Source organism: Sceloporus undulatus, chromosome 1 (genome assembly GCF_019175285.1).
Source record: "Sceloporus undulatus isolate JIND9_A2432 ecotype Alabama chromosome 1, SceUnd_v1.1, whole genome shotgun sequence".
Taxonomy (NCBI): domain Eukaryota; kingdom Metazoa; phylum Chordata; class Lepidosauria; order Squamata; family Phrynosomatidae; genus Sceloporus; species Sceloporus undulatus.
In genome coordinates, this window is record NC_056522.1 from 23,425,776 (window position 1) to 23,439,676 (window position 13,901).

Consider the following 13,901-nt stretch of genomic DNA (forward strand, 5'->3'; position numbering starts at 1 on the left):
AAAAATTTGCAAGAAAACCCCATGACCTTAGGGTCGCCATAAGTCACAAACTATGTGAAGGCAAGCAACAACGGCAGATGCATCCTTAGTCTTAAAGGTATCACAAGCCTATTATGTCTTTTCTTTTTATAATGAAGTAAACTAACATGGCTATTTTTTATTTATTTATTGAACATGTAGTCATAGCAGAGCCTAGAATTTGAAAGTGAACAGATAAGCATTTCTCTATGAGCAGCTCAGCTAAGCAAACCATCCCATTGTGTAAGCAGGGATGTCATCTCTTTTGTTGTTGTTGTTGTTGTTGCTGTTAACCTCTGCTTCTATGTCTTTAATAGGACTTGGGGGTCCAGAGGTTAAGCAGTTTAATTTTTTTCCAGATAAGGTAAGGAGAAAATATCACTTGATAGTATGAGTTATCTTATCTTATTTATTTATTTTGGAGCTGAAAGTAATAATTTCAGAAGGGGCGGGGTGTTTCCTGAAAACCTTTAGATGCTTACTTTGGGAAGATTTTTTTAAAAAAAATTACTATTGTTTCCCTAATGATTCATTCAATGCTATATTTCTCACATAGCTATCCTCAGCTAACTGAGTACTGCTTACTAAACAGAATAAGATGTGATGCTACATAGTCAGACAGATTTGGCCATGCACTTGTATTGCTGAGGACAAAGCACGCCATTCCCCATGTTTCCCATCCTGAGCAGACCATAGCAAATTATTTTTTTAAGATGGACTGATTCTGATTACTCATTGCAATATTTTTTTTAAAAATAATGTATTGTTGTGAATCACTGGAGTGTTTTACAAAGTAAACATTACATTTTACTTTCCATTAAATTGTGTTTTTTTTCCTTAAAAGACTTTATTTGGGATTGATAAGAAAATGTCATAAGGCTTGAAAAATTCCTGCCAAAATGCCTCTTAAAAGGCCTTAAAATGTGATTTAAAATTGACTTTAAAAGTAAGTAGAAAGCTCAGCTGATACATCAATGCAATGGTATGGTTCCCACATATTGGGCTGAATCCTGTTGGTTAGTTCCAGTTAGAAGACATCCATTGAATTACTTTTTGAATGGAAAGCCAATACATAAGTAGCAACAAACATTATATTCCCTTCACACATATAAAATTTAGTTTAATTACAGTAGATATTTTAGCTTTGTAACAATTAACTTGTCTTTTGTCAGAAAGCTAAGACATTTTTATTTAAGCAAGCGTTTAATATACAGTATAATACCAGGGTGGTTTTTATGGAGCATGTGTGTTTCAGTCATGTCTTTTCATTTTTGTATATGGTTATGTAATTTTTAGATGATTTTCACTGTTTTAAATTTTATTGTAATTAAAAAAATGTTTTAATTTGTGAGCCGGCTTGGGTCCCATCTGAGAGAAAGGTGGCATAAAAATGAAATAAATACAATATACAATAAATATTAATTAAATGGACTAACTGTTTCTTACTTTCTTACTTATGTCTTTACAGCAAAGGTGGTGAGGCAGGTGGGAGACCATTTTTGCAGTTGCTCCCCACTCACACAGTTTTGGAAGGTGAATTACCGTATATGCACATAATTTCAGATATTGGTTTTGGCTTGTAAATAAATAAAAAACAACTTGAATTTGGGGGTCAGGGCTTCTTGGGGGGTCTCTAAAGGATTTCCAAGTGGTTTCAAGGGACACAAGAATGGGGTTTAGGGGTGGCATGCAGCCTGCAGAATACATTTTCTGCATTTCTGTACAATCTAAAATCCAACACAGGAGAAACAACAAAGGAAGAGAGGACCACATTTATTTAGGGGATTATCACACAGAGGCTTACTGTGCTTAAATCGCTAGCAAAACGCTTCAGAAGTGTGAAGCTGTGATAGTCGGTCATACTTCTGAAGTGTCATTGAAGCATCCCCTCACCTCTCCTGTCAGTAAAGCATTTGCGGAGCAGCCATTTCTTAATAATGGAAGTTCCCCTTATTGAAGAAATAGCTGCTCTGTGAACACTTTGACGATGGAAGAGGAGAGGGGATGCTTCAGTGATGTTTCAGAAGTGCAACCGGCTATCACACTTTCACACTTCTGGAGTGTTTTGATGGTGATTTAAGCATGGTAAGTGTCGGGTGTTATAATCACCATAGAGGTTGGCAAAATAATGTTTGGACCACAACACCTTGAATTCCTCAGCTAGCATGGTTGCTGATCATGTTGGCTGAGGAATTCTAGGTGCAGTAGTTAAAAACAAAACAAAACAAAACCCAAGCTCTGTATTTATTCTGAAAATCTTTTGCTGAGCTGCTTCACATTTGTTTTAATAGTCTCTAAGGAGTTTATCACACTGGGGCTAATTTCGACATTAAAAAGGGATTATAGTGCATTTAAAGCATCCCGCAAATAAAATGAAAATAGCGAGTAATTGCGTGAATGATGATCACACACAATTGCGCAGATAAAAGGATATCAGAAATGCATTGTCGCTGAAATCCCAAAAGTAAACAAATGTATGTTAATGCTCCTTTCTGACCACTTGAATGGAGGGTTTTGTGTGATGTCGTGTGAAATCTTTTTGTGTAATTACACCATTTTCCCAGGATATTCACGGGATAAAGCTCCCAATCTCATTCATGTGATAAACTCCTAAGTGCATGGCCAGCATCTCCAAGAACCCTTGTCCTCCACTGCTCTGCTTAGTTCCTGTAAACTCATACCTGTGACCTCCTTAAGAGTCCATCATTTAGCATGCAGCCTTCCTCTCTTTCTGCTTCCCTCCACCTTTCCTAGCATTATTTTTTCCAATGAGTCTTGCCTTCTCATGATGTGTCTGAAGTATCACAGCCTATTTTGCCATCTTGGCTTCCAGGGAGATTTCTGGCTTGATCTGCTGTAGGACCTATATGTTTCTCTTTTTGACTGTCCACAGGTCTTCAGCACTCTTCTCTAGCATCACATCTCAAAAGGATTGATTTTCTTCCTGTCTTCTTTCTCAACTGTCCAGCTCTCACATCCATACATGGTAATAGGGTATAAATGGCTTGTATGATTCTAACTTTTGTTCTCAGTTGTACATCTTTGCATTTCAGGATCTTTTCTAGTTCTTTCATAGCCACCCTTCCTATTCTTAATCTTCTTCTGATTTCCTGGCTGCAATCCCTATTGCTATCAGTGTTTGATTCCAGATATGAGAATTCTTTTACTATTTCTATTACCTAATTGTCTAGGTTTAATCTGTGTAAATTCTCCATGGTCGTTGTTTTTGTTTTCTTTACTTCAACATTTAAGTCTGCCTTTGCGCTTTCTTCCTTGATCTTTCTTAGTAGTTGTTCCAGGGCAGTTAACAACAACAACAACAACAACAACAACAACAACAAGACAGCCATTGGAATCATTATAGAGTGTTCTATGATGACACATTTTTATGCCCAGCCATGTCTCTCTGATAGTTTTAATTTTCATGTATTTTTTTACAAGTCTGCAAGGAACTGCAACTTCTTCATTATAGAAATCAAATACTCCTCCTCTCCCGATGCATATATCCTCCAAATCAGTGCAAGCTTATCTTTACGATAAATCAGTCCTGTCCTTTCTTTAATCTTTACATTAATTGGTTTCAGTCCCTCCTATTGTTGCACCACCAGTGACACTGCTGAACTTTTATCTGTAGGATCAGCCTCCAGAAAAAAAAATGCTGATAGGTCTGTTTACTTGAACAGGCAGCAATGCGGTCCCAAGAGGCACGAAAATAAAGTTGCAAATGGAGCAGAGCTTGTGTAGCTGATACCTTGGGGGCCTGCTGTTATAAAGGGGCAGCTCTCTTGGGAACCAGTGAAGACAAAGCAACATGCACTATAGGCATCTCTGTGTGAATTTTCTCAGTGTACCTAGACTCCACTGCGGTCATGTGAGCTTTGTTCACCAACCTTTTTCTCTTTTCAGTTGTCAGTATTAGCACCACAAGTGACTTCTGACTTCATGGGAACCAGAAGGGGAAGGGAGTGAGTCATTGCTCTTTTAAGCCACATAAGCGGTCTCTCATGGCATGGCTTTTAAAGGCAACACAAAGAACTGGATCTATATGGGTTCCTCCCAGCCAGATGCTGAATTCTCTTATGGGAGAAGCTGACTGTGCTCCATTCCCACAGAAATCAATTGGGGCTCATCGTATACTTCAGAGTTCAAGCCCTATGGGGAAAAAACAGCTTATCCTGTTGAAGAAACAACTGTGCAATAATATACTTTCTTTTTTGATGTTGCAAATGACAAATGCAACTTTGCAATGTCATAAGGAAGGCAACTGTTGTAATGCTTGGTTTTCTTCTTTCTAAACATGCCATCTTGAAATGCATGTTAATTTTTTTAAATATAATACACAGTCTTCAGGTACATACCAGCAATGGTATATGTGCCATTGATAAAGAAAAAAATAACATAAAATCACTACAGGACCAAGAGGGATGAAATATCTAAGAGATTTGATGCATAGCATAATCCTATATATATGTAACCAGAAATATATCCCACTGTACAGCTGGTGTGGTGTGGCATTTTGAGTGTTGGACTATGACACTAGGAGGCCAGGGTTCAAATCCCTGCTTGGCCATGGAAACCCACAAAGTGACCCTGTGCAAGTCATATTTTCTCAGGTTCAGAGGCAGGCAATGGCAAACCAGCTCTGAATAAATCTTACCAAGAAAACCCTGTCATGGGGTCACCATGAATCAGAACAGGCTTGAAGGCCTATAACAACAATGACAACAAACATCCTACTGCATTCAGGATATATTGAGAGCATTAGCTTTTGTAGGGAAGAGCACCCTATTGTTTGACTCTAACTCCCAGACAACATAGTCATTGGTCAGGAATACTGGGAATTGCACTCTATGCAGTCTAGAAGGAGCCCTGGTGGCGCATTGGTTAAATGCTGGTACTGCAGTCACAATGTTGTAAGTACGATTCTAGAAGAGAGCTCCAAGGTCCATTCAGCCTTCCATCCTTTCATAGGTCGGTAAAATGAGTACCCAGCTTGTTGGGGGCAATTGGCTTACACATTTTAAACCACTTAGGGAGTGTTCGTTCATGGGTAAGCAATATAGAAATGTATTTGCTATTGCTATAATGAAATGTGAAGAATAATAGGGTCCCTAATCTTGGCATAATTAATTAGATACACATAACACAGCCATTCTTTTCTGAATAATATAAGAGGATGCCTTGATATAGACATAAAAAGATTTCTACCTCCTCCTCCCCCTTCTTCATTTTTTACCACTTTTTCCCCAGTTTGGAAACCCAAGGGAGTTGACTCTCTACCTCACCCTATTGATTGATTGAATGATTGTTTTTAGATTGTATATTGTATTTAGTGCTCTTGGTTTTATCTATTTTATGATGTGTTTTGTAATTGGTTTTAAACTCTATGTAAACCACTTTGATCTTTTTGGAAAAGCGGTATATAAATAAAGTTTATTATTATTTATTATTATTAAGGTAGTTTAAAACATTTAAAGCAGACATAATTAAAAATACATAGTATACAAAAGTTAGAAGGAATGAAACTGTCAGAAGATTAAAACCAGTTAAGAACATAAATCATTTTTTAAAAATCCAAGACATTTTTGTTGTGTGCCTTCAAGTTGCTTCCAACTTAGGGCAACTTACCATAGGGCTTTTTTATTATTAACCTTTATTTATGAAGCGCTGTAAATTTACACAGCGCTGTACATGCAATCTTTTTAGTTAGACGGTTCCCTGCCCTCAGGCTTACAAGCTAAAAAGACATGACACAGAAGGAGAAGGGAGTGGTGACGGGAAAGGGTAAGAGGTCCAGCAGTTCCTCTCAACCTCCAAGGCCTGGACCAAGGCAGATGGACTGAAGGGAGGGCTTGGCTTCAAAATGGAAGGTTAATCATTATCCAGGGAAAATACATACTCACAAGTAGGATAATGCATATACAGTACATAGCAATACAGGAAATGGATCGATAAACAGCCAACAACAGAACATCAGATAGTAAGCGACAATTTTTTGGCAAGTTTCTAGAGAGGAGGTTTGCCTTTGCCATCCTCTGAGACTGAGAGATTGTGATTTGCCTAAGGTCACCCGGTAGGTTTCAACCACCTTGAATCCTATTGTGGGAGAAAGGCAGGATATAAATCTTTGAAATAAAATTTAAAAAATGTATGGCTGGGATTCCAGAATCCACTGCCATGCTGGCTTATTATACAGCACATTATATAAAGTCCTTTTTCTCCTACAAAAAGTAATTTTCAAATGCCTGCCAAAACATAAAGGTCTCCAACCTACCTGCAGAAAGATAAGGAGGGTGCCAGTCTACTTCTGTGGGAAGGAAGTTCCAAAGTCTGGGAGCAACCACTGAGAAGACTCTCCTTTATTCCTAGCAGGTGTATCTGTGGGACAGAGAGAAAGCCCTCCTCAGAAGATCTAAAAAAATGAGCAGATTTATATGAGTAAGAATGAAATATGGTCATTAAATCAATCAAACACAATGACCTAAATCCTACTGTTATTCCTGGCTATACCAGTCACGTTGAATCAATTGGATACCAATGCACTGACTTACTGCTAAGCAATTGATTCAATCAGTCCGCTCTAGGTTAAAATTAACCAACAGGTTTCCAGGCGAGAATGGAATATGTTACCCAAGAGAAAGAACGCTGAAATATAAACCCAACCCTGTACCTGAAGGTTTCACATCTCCCAAAAATCATTAATACCCTGCCTTCATGGAGAGACAAATAGTTCCATACAACAGGAGAAGTCTTCTCTGTCCTAACAGTAAGAAAGCCTACTGGATATTAATAGCCCAGGAAGCAGCAAATCCCAAAGCAAGCTCTTCAATTCCAGATAATAAATAATTCCAGATAATAAATAATAATAAATAAAATAAAGCCCACTTCTCTCTAGGCTCAGTCTAGAAATAATTAGAGAAGGAAACCCATGGAAATCAGTGGGGCCAAGCCTACTTGTGACTAGCATGCTCCATTGAACTCAGTGGATCTGTTTGTGAGTAATTCACAGGTTTGTCTTCATTTACTTCAGCTGGCAGATGAAGGTATTTTAGGATATGCAAAAGAGTAAATTGTTAATTATTTAATTAATTAATGCATTATAGATATACCTAAACAAAGTTAGGTGTACCAGGTCAGGTCAGGTTAGCCTGGCATAAGTAAACAAAAACCCATTGAACCATCTAGAGAAGCTTCTTCCAAAATGCATCCAGGAGTTTTGACCTCTTTCACCAGCCCCCACATTTCTCATGATTTCCATTTTGGTAGCCAGATGTATAAATTTATGTCTGTCTGTCTTTTTTTAACATATTGGGGATAGTGTGTGAGGCAGGCTTATCTGCTTTCCCCTTTTCTCTCTCGTTTGCTGTTAATGCTTGTAAGTTTCAGTGTACATGCACATAAGGGATTCTGGGGGCAGATGCTATTTACCTTGCCTGTTTCAGGCAGCCGTACACAGCTATAGCAGGATGAGCTAGAGTGGGATCTATTCTCAGGAAGACCAGATGTCCTAACTGCAAAGGAGGACAAGGCACTGCAAACAGAAGGACATCCAAGAAAAATGTAGGATATGACCAAATAAATACTAAAAACACACATATAAATGTAAAATCTTGCTTCTCAATTCATGCTCAAAATGGAGGGCATTTTGAAATTCCTCCTAAACAGAAGGGTGAAACATAGGACATGTCCTGGAAAAGAAAGATGTCTGTTCACCCCATCCATTCTTTCCCAGCTCAAACTTTATTGCATTGTCTACTGGGAACATGCTGCTGCAACCTAATGCCAAATATTTGTGTTTCTCCTGCCTTCTTTCACCATTCTCCAAGTGGCATTTTCCACTAGCTGCAATTTCTGAACACTTTCAAAGGCAGCCTCGCGTACCAGAGTTCTTCAAAAGTGTCATGTCTATCTAGTGAGTCCTTTAGCCAACTTCATCTGATTCATTAGCTTCTCTGAAAGGGCAATGCCCCAAACTCTGTCCAACTAGTCCCTGAAGGAAATACCTTTCAAGTTTCTCCAATACTGTGCAATTTCAAGTTGAGCAGCAGCCAACAAAAAACTGGCTAATCCTCGTGTACAGCATAGCCTGAACAGAGGAAAGATATGCAAAACTTTGTTCAAAATGGCACTTTTCTGATGGTAGAACTTTTTAAAAAAGATTTTATTTAAATTTTAAAATACGTACAGGACAAATAACATATGTTCATTCCACTTCTGTTCCTTGTCCTGAGTCCCCCCCCCCCCCCTTTTCCCAATCTCCCCCCCCCCCCCCGGTATTCCCTCTTGCACATACCTCTAAGATTAGTCATAATCTATCAGCTATTGACTATTTATTTCTACCTCCTTTCTGAACAACATTTGTTTCCCCATCTCAGTGTGTTATACATTGCTTTCCGCTACGTTAAGGAATTGTGTATTTAAATGTTTCTATAATTTCTACCCACCTCTTTATATTCTCAGTCATTCCCTTATAAATGTCTATCTTTTCGTTGTTGTTAATTTCATTATACAACCTTCTAAGTTCCTTTAAATATACCTTTACTTCTAACTTCTATATTTCTCTCTTCCAATACTCTAAGCAGAAGGTCAAAAATGCATCCCAGTTTTGATCCTGGTTTCTTTCCTCCTCTCTCAGATACATCGTCTCTGATGGTAGAACTTTATGCATTTCAGGTTGTGCACCAAGGAACCAAAGTCTATGTAGACTTGTGTGTGCATGTCTGTGTCTGTGTGTCCTTTCAAGTCACCTGTCAACTTATGGTGACCCCATGAATTCCATAGGATTTTCTCAGGCAAGGAATACTCAGAGGTGGTTTTGCCAATTGCTTTATCTGAAATATAGCTTCCAGCACCTGGTATTTGTTGGTAGTCTCCCACCCAAGTACTAACCTGGGCTGCTTAGCTTCCAAGATCAGATGTGATCTCATGCTTTTAGGATATTTAGGCAGATGTACCTGGGCACAAATTCTATCTAACACCATGGGGCAAACTGCTAAATAAACAAGCATAGAATTGTACTGTAAGGTGCTGAACCACATCATACCATTTTTATGGGGGGGGGGAGCGCTTATTTTTCCCTCCCTCTAGTTTGGTGCAAGAGCCAGCATGGCATAGTGGTTTGGGGGTTGGACTATGACTCTGGAGACCAGGGTTTGAATCCTGGCTTGGCCATGTAAACTCACTTTGTGTCTCAGCATGAGGGAAAAGCAATGGCAAACCACTTCTGAAGAAATGTGCTATGAAAACACTGTAATAGGCTCACCTTAGGGTCGCCATAAGTTGGAAATGGTTCCAGACAATCAGCACACAGACCTGTTTGGTGCTAAAGCTCTTAACTGTGTATGGGGCAAATGTCTGTGTAGATACACCATGTAAAACTGAACGTGGGAAGGAATTGCAAAAGGATATTGTGGAAGCTCAAAAGCTAACCATCCACCCCTGGAACAAATCCTGACTAATAATACCCTTCACAACTCCCAGTTACTGAGTTTGGGGGGATTTCATAGAGGAAGAAAGACTGAAGGGGATTTTGGCTTTCTCATCATGCTTAGCAATTCTCTCTCCCCAGGTTTGAGTCACATTTTAACAAACTCAGTGGCATCCTGCAACATTATAGCAATACACTATGAAAATACCACAGAGTAGTCAAAGTACTGTATCTGGATTAAAATGGGTGAATTCTGCTGCCTTTGTACATTCAGCAGTGGCTTGTGTTGTGGTCTGGTGTTCTTTGTGATTGCTGCTTTTAGATAGGAATTGGATAGAAGGAATTAAATTCAGTAAGGTACTGAATAATGCTGTGAGAGGTGTGCACTGGTAATTAAGAGTCCGTTAGAAATTTATACACTGGTCCCTGTACATTTGCTGGGTTTAGGGACGAAGGAATGAATGAGGAAAAAACGCAAATTAAAAAAAGTTATTTTTACCTGAGAGAACACCTCTCTAGGAATCTTTAGGTTCTCCAGCGCAACTCTATGGCCAACGTCTGGCACAGTTGTACTGGAAGACCTAGAGATTCCTAGAGAGAATATGTTAATCAAAACCACAAATAATCAAATCCGCAAAAGTCAAAGCCGCAAATGTGGAGGGACAACCGTACAAAACAAACTTACAAAAATTAAATGAAGCTGTTGAACTTCAATAGGCTCTCTCCTGTTATGCTGAATCACTTCCTTGTGTTCACTCAGTCTGTAACATCACTCTGAATCACTGGGTTATCCCTTCTGTCTGCATTACTAACACTCTTACTTAGGTTTTATGTACACTTGGGGATAGTATTATAAATCTGTATTAATGAACATTACACAGTGTACTCCTCTGGTAGACTGTTACCATAAGTTTGGTGGTTTTATATGGTGGTGGCGGCGGCAGCAGCAGAAATATGGGCAGCAGTGATATGATTTCCACAGTGCCATAAAGTAATTCTGATAAGTGCACTCTAAGCCACTGTGGTATGCTTAAATGGTGTCTCCATGTTAACTGAAGCACCAGAAGAAGCAAGAGCCCAACAAACAGGCTGTTGCCCAAAGGCTGAAACTGACAGGCCCTGACCACATTAATATGGACATTAGAATTGGGGGGTGATTCCTCCCAGGCTAGGCTAGGGTGAGTTAGGCTAAGCTAGAGTGGTTTGAGCCCCCCACCCAAAATGGTAAGGTAAAAGTGGACCACCATTATTATTATATGATTGAGCACCCTCAGGTTTTCTGATTGGTAATTCCTGTAACCTCAGGAATTACCAGTCAGAAATTTACCGAATGATCAAGCAAGAAAGAAAAAAAAAGGCACCTTGTCGTTGAACCTAAGGCTGCATCCACATTGCAGAAATAATCCAGTTTGACACCAGTGTAACTGCCATGGCTCAGTGCTATGGAATGTTGGAAACTATGGCAAACCATACTTCTCAGAATTCCATAGCACTGAGCCATGGCAGTTACACTGGTGTCAAACTGGATTATTTCTGCAGTGCGAATGCAGCCTCAGAGGAGTAAGGCAGCATGAAATCTGTGCTTTCCACACTTTCTTGGGAGTAAGATACACTGAGCACATAAAGGGGACTTCTAGGTAAACATTGTGCTTATAAGCATGTTCATGGTCAAGGCTGATCGAATAATGATGGCATGAGAGAAGTAATTTGGATTCCCACTGACAGTTTTGGGTGTTCCCAAAGCTAGGAAATATTGAGTAAGTACTGAGATGTATTTATATTACTATGTTGACATATTGAGGTCTGTTTAATTTTAGTTACTCAAAGTTTCAAAGACAAAAGGAATCACCACAGACATAATTGATTAAACAAGAAGATAAATTGTTGCGGCTTTGATTTTGTAATATATTTAGTGATGCAAAATAAAAATGTTACAGTATTGGACTGGGACTTTGTTCAAGTCTCCCCATAGCCATGTAAGTCACTAGATAAGCTAGGGCCACTCATTCAGTTTGATCTACCTCATAAATGGGGATAAAGTCGGGAGGTAATAATTAGGTCAGCATCTTTCCCTAGAAAAGGGATGGGTTAAGTGCAATCATAATTGCCAATATAACCCACTCCATCCAAATGGGGATTAAAAATACTATAGATCAGTTAAGAAAACATACATCATTCCAGTCAGCACCAGGTATTTTAATAAGTGAAAATGGCTGTTGGAATCTTTGGCGTGTCACAGACCGCCCCTTTGGGGTGGCCTATAACCGGCCCTTTCTCCGCTGTATCAGGGCCTCAGCTGCCACAACGGCAGCCTCTGAGGCCCCGATCTGCTGTTTTCCAGGCCGTGGGGAAGCGGCAAAAGGCCGCTTCCCCGTGGCCTGGAAAGGGGTGTCCTTGGGGCTTCATGCCCCAAGGACACCCGATGGTGGCGGGGAGGAGGAGAAAGGGGCAGTTCGGGCCCTTTCTCCCTTGCGTCCCTGGCACAGCCGTCTAAAGGCTACGCCAGCGACGCAAACCGCAGAAGGAGCTCCGTTTCAGAGCTCCTTGCGCCGCGGAAAGGGCGCTCTAGGCGCCCTCGTGTGGCGCGACGACATTACAACCGCGCTACCTCATTTGGAGGTGGCGTGGTGGAGACGTAGTCATGGCGGCGCCCATCTGTATAGGGCACTGTCATTTTGTACGGACTGAGTCCGTACTAGGGTTAGGGGCATCAAGAAGTACGCCCCTTTCTAACCCTAGTACGCATGCGTACTACAGTGCCTGTTTGTAATGGGCCTTTGTTTATTTTATTTCATGAACAGAATATCATAATTTAATGAATGCCAAGGTTTAAAAAATGTAAACCAACAAATAGTGTTATCCTCTTACAGCATAAAAAGGCGTAAGGCAGGGGAAGAAAAAGAGAAAAAGCTTCCACCTTCCCATCAGCCTGGAACAATCCGCAGAACAAATCACTTTCTTGACACAATTGTGCACAATGGGCATCTAAGCATCACACTGTCAAACCCTAATGATCGATACACAGTCTTATATGCCTCCAGTTTCTACCCAGAACATACTACCAAAACTTTTATTTACAGCCAAGCCCTATCTACTCTACAACTCTATCTACTCAGACCCACATGACAGAGACACAGAACTTTTGGATTTACAACAAGCATTTCTCAATCTATGATACTTACCTAAGGACATGAACAAACAAATTGACAAAACAAGAATAATACTCAGGAACTATTTACTACAAGACAGGCCAAAACCATACAATTAAAGAAAACCTGAGTAGTCACCTACAGTCTACAGCTGAAACCACTCAAATGCATCACCAAGAAGCTACAACCAATTCTGGAGAGTAACACAGCCCTTTAACAAGATCTGGGAGGCAGGCCTTTATTGGCCTTCAGACAGTCATCAAACATTAAACAACTGAGTTCTGACAACAGGGTACATAACACTGATGGTAGTATAGGGACAAGACCCTGCCACAAATCCAGATGCCAACTCTGCGCAGATGCTCAGTGGTTAAATGCTGGTACTGTAGCCATAAGGTTGTGAGTTCGATCCCAGGGCTCCAAGATTGACTGAGCCTTCCATCCTTTTGTAGGTCGGTAAAATAAGTACCCAGCTTGTTAGAGGCAATTGGCTTACAACTTGTAAACCTCTTAGTAGGGTTGCCATAAGTCAGGACTTCCAAACCGGGACAAATGTAGGACAAATGTAGGACAACATTTTCTAATGTAGGGCACTTTTTAAGAAAATGGAGGACACACGGAAAAATTGATGGTTTTTAAAAAATGTTAATATAAATGCATGTTTCTTAGGCATGATCAAAATGGAGGACATTTTGACATTCTTCCTGGATAGAAGTTTGAGATGTAGCTTTGTGTGGAGGACTAGGATTCTAGAGACCAGGGTTCGATTCTCTGCCTATTGGGTGACCTCAAGCTCAAGCAAGTCACACTCTCTCAGCCTCCTCAACAGAAAGCCATGGCAAAACTCCTTTGAACAAACCTTGCCAAGCAAACCCCAGGATAGGTTTGCTTTAAGGTATCCATAAGATGGAAAACAACTTGAAGGTACACAACAATAAATAACAACTGAGTACTGTACCTTTAAGTGCAGAGGGTCCAGCAGCATGGTGTAGTGGCCTAGGACAATAGGAGACCAGGGTTCAAATCCCAGCTCAGCCATGGGAACTCATTGGGTGACTTTGGGAAGCAAGTCACATTCTCTCAGCCTCTCTGGGGAAACTAAAGGCAACTCCCTCCCCCCCCCCGAAGAAACTTGCCAAGGTCACCATAAGTTGTAAAGGAGTTGAAGGCACACAACAACAACAACAACAACAACAGAGGAGGAAGAAGGGAAGAAGAAAAATGAAGGAGAAAAAAGAAAAGGAGGAGAAAGAAGAAAAATAGGAAAAAGAAGATAAAAATAGGAGGAGGAGGAGAAAGAGGGGAAG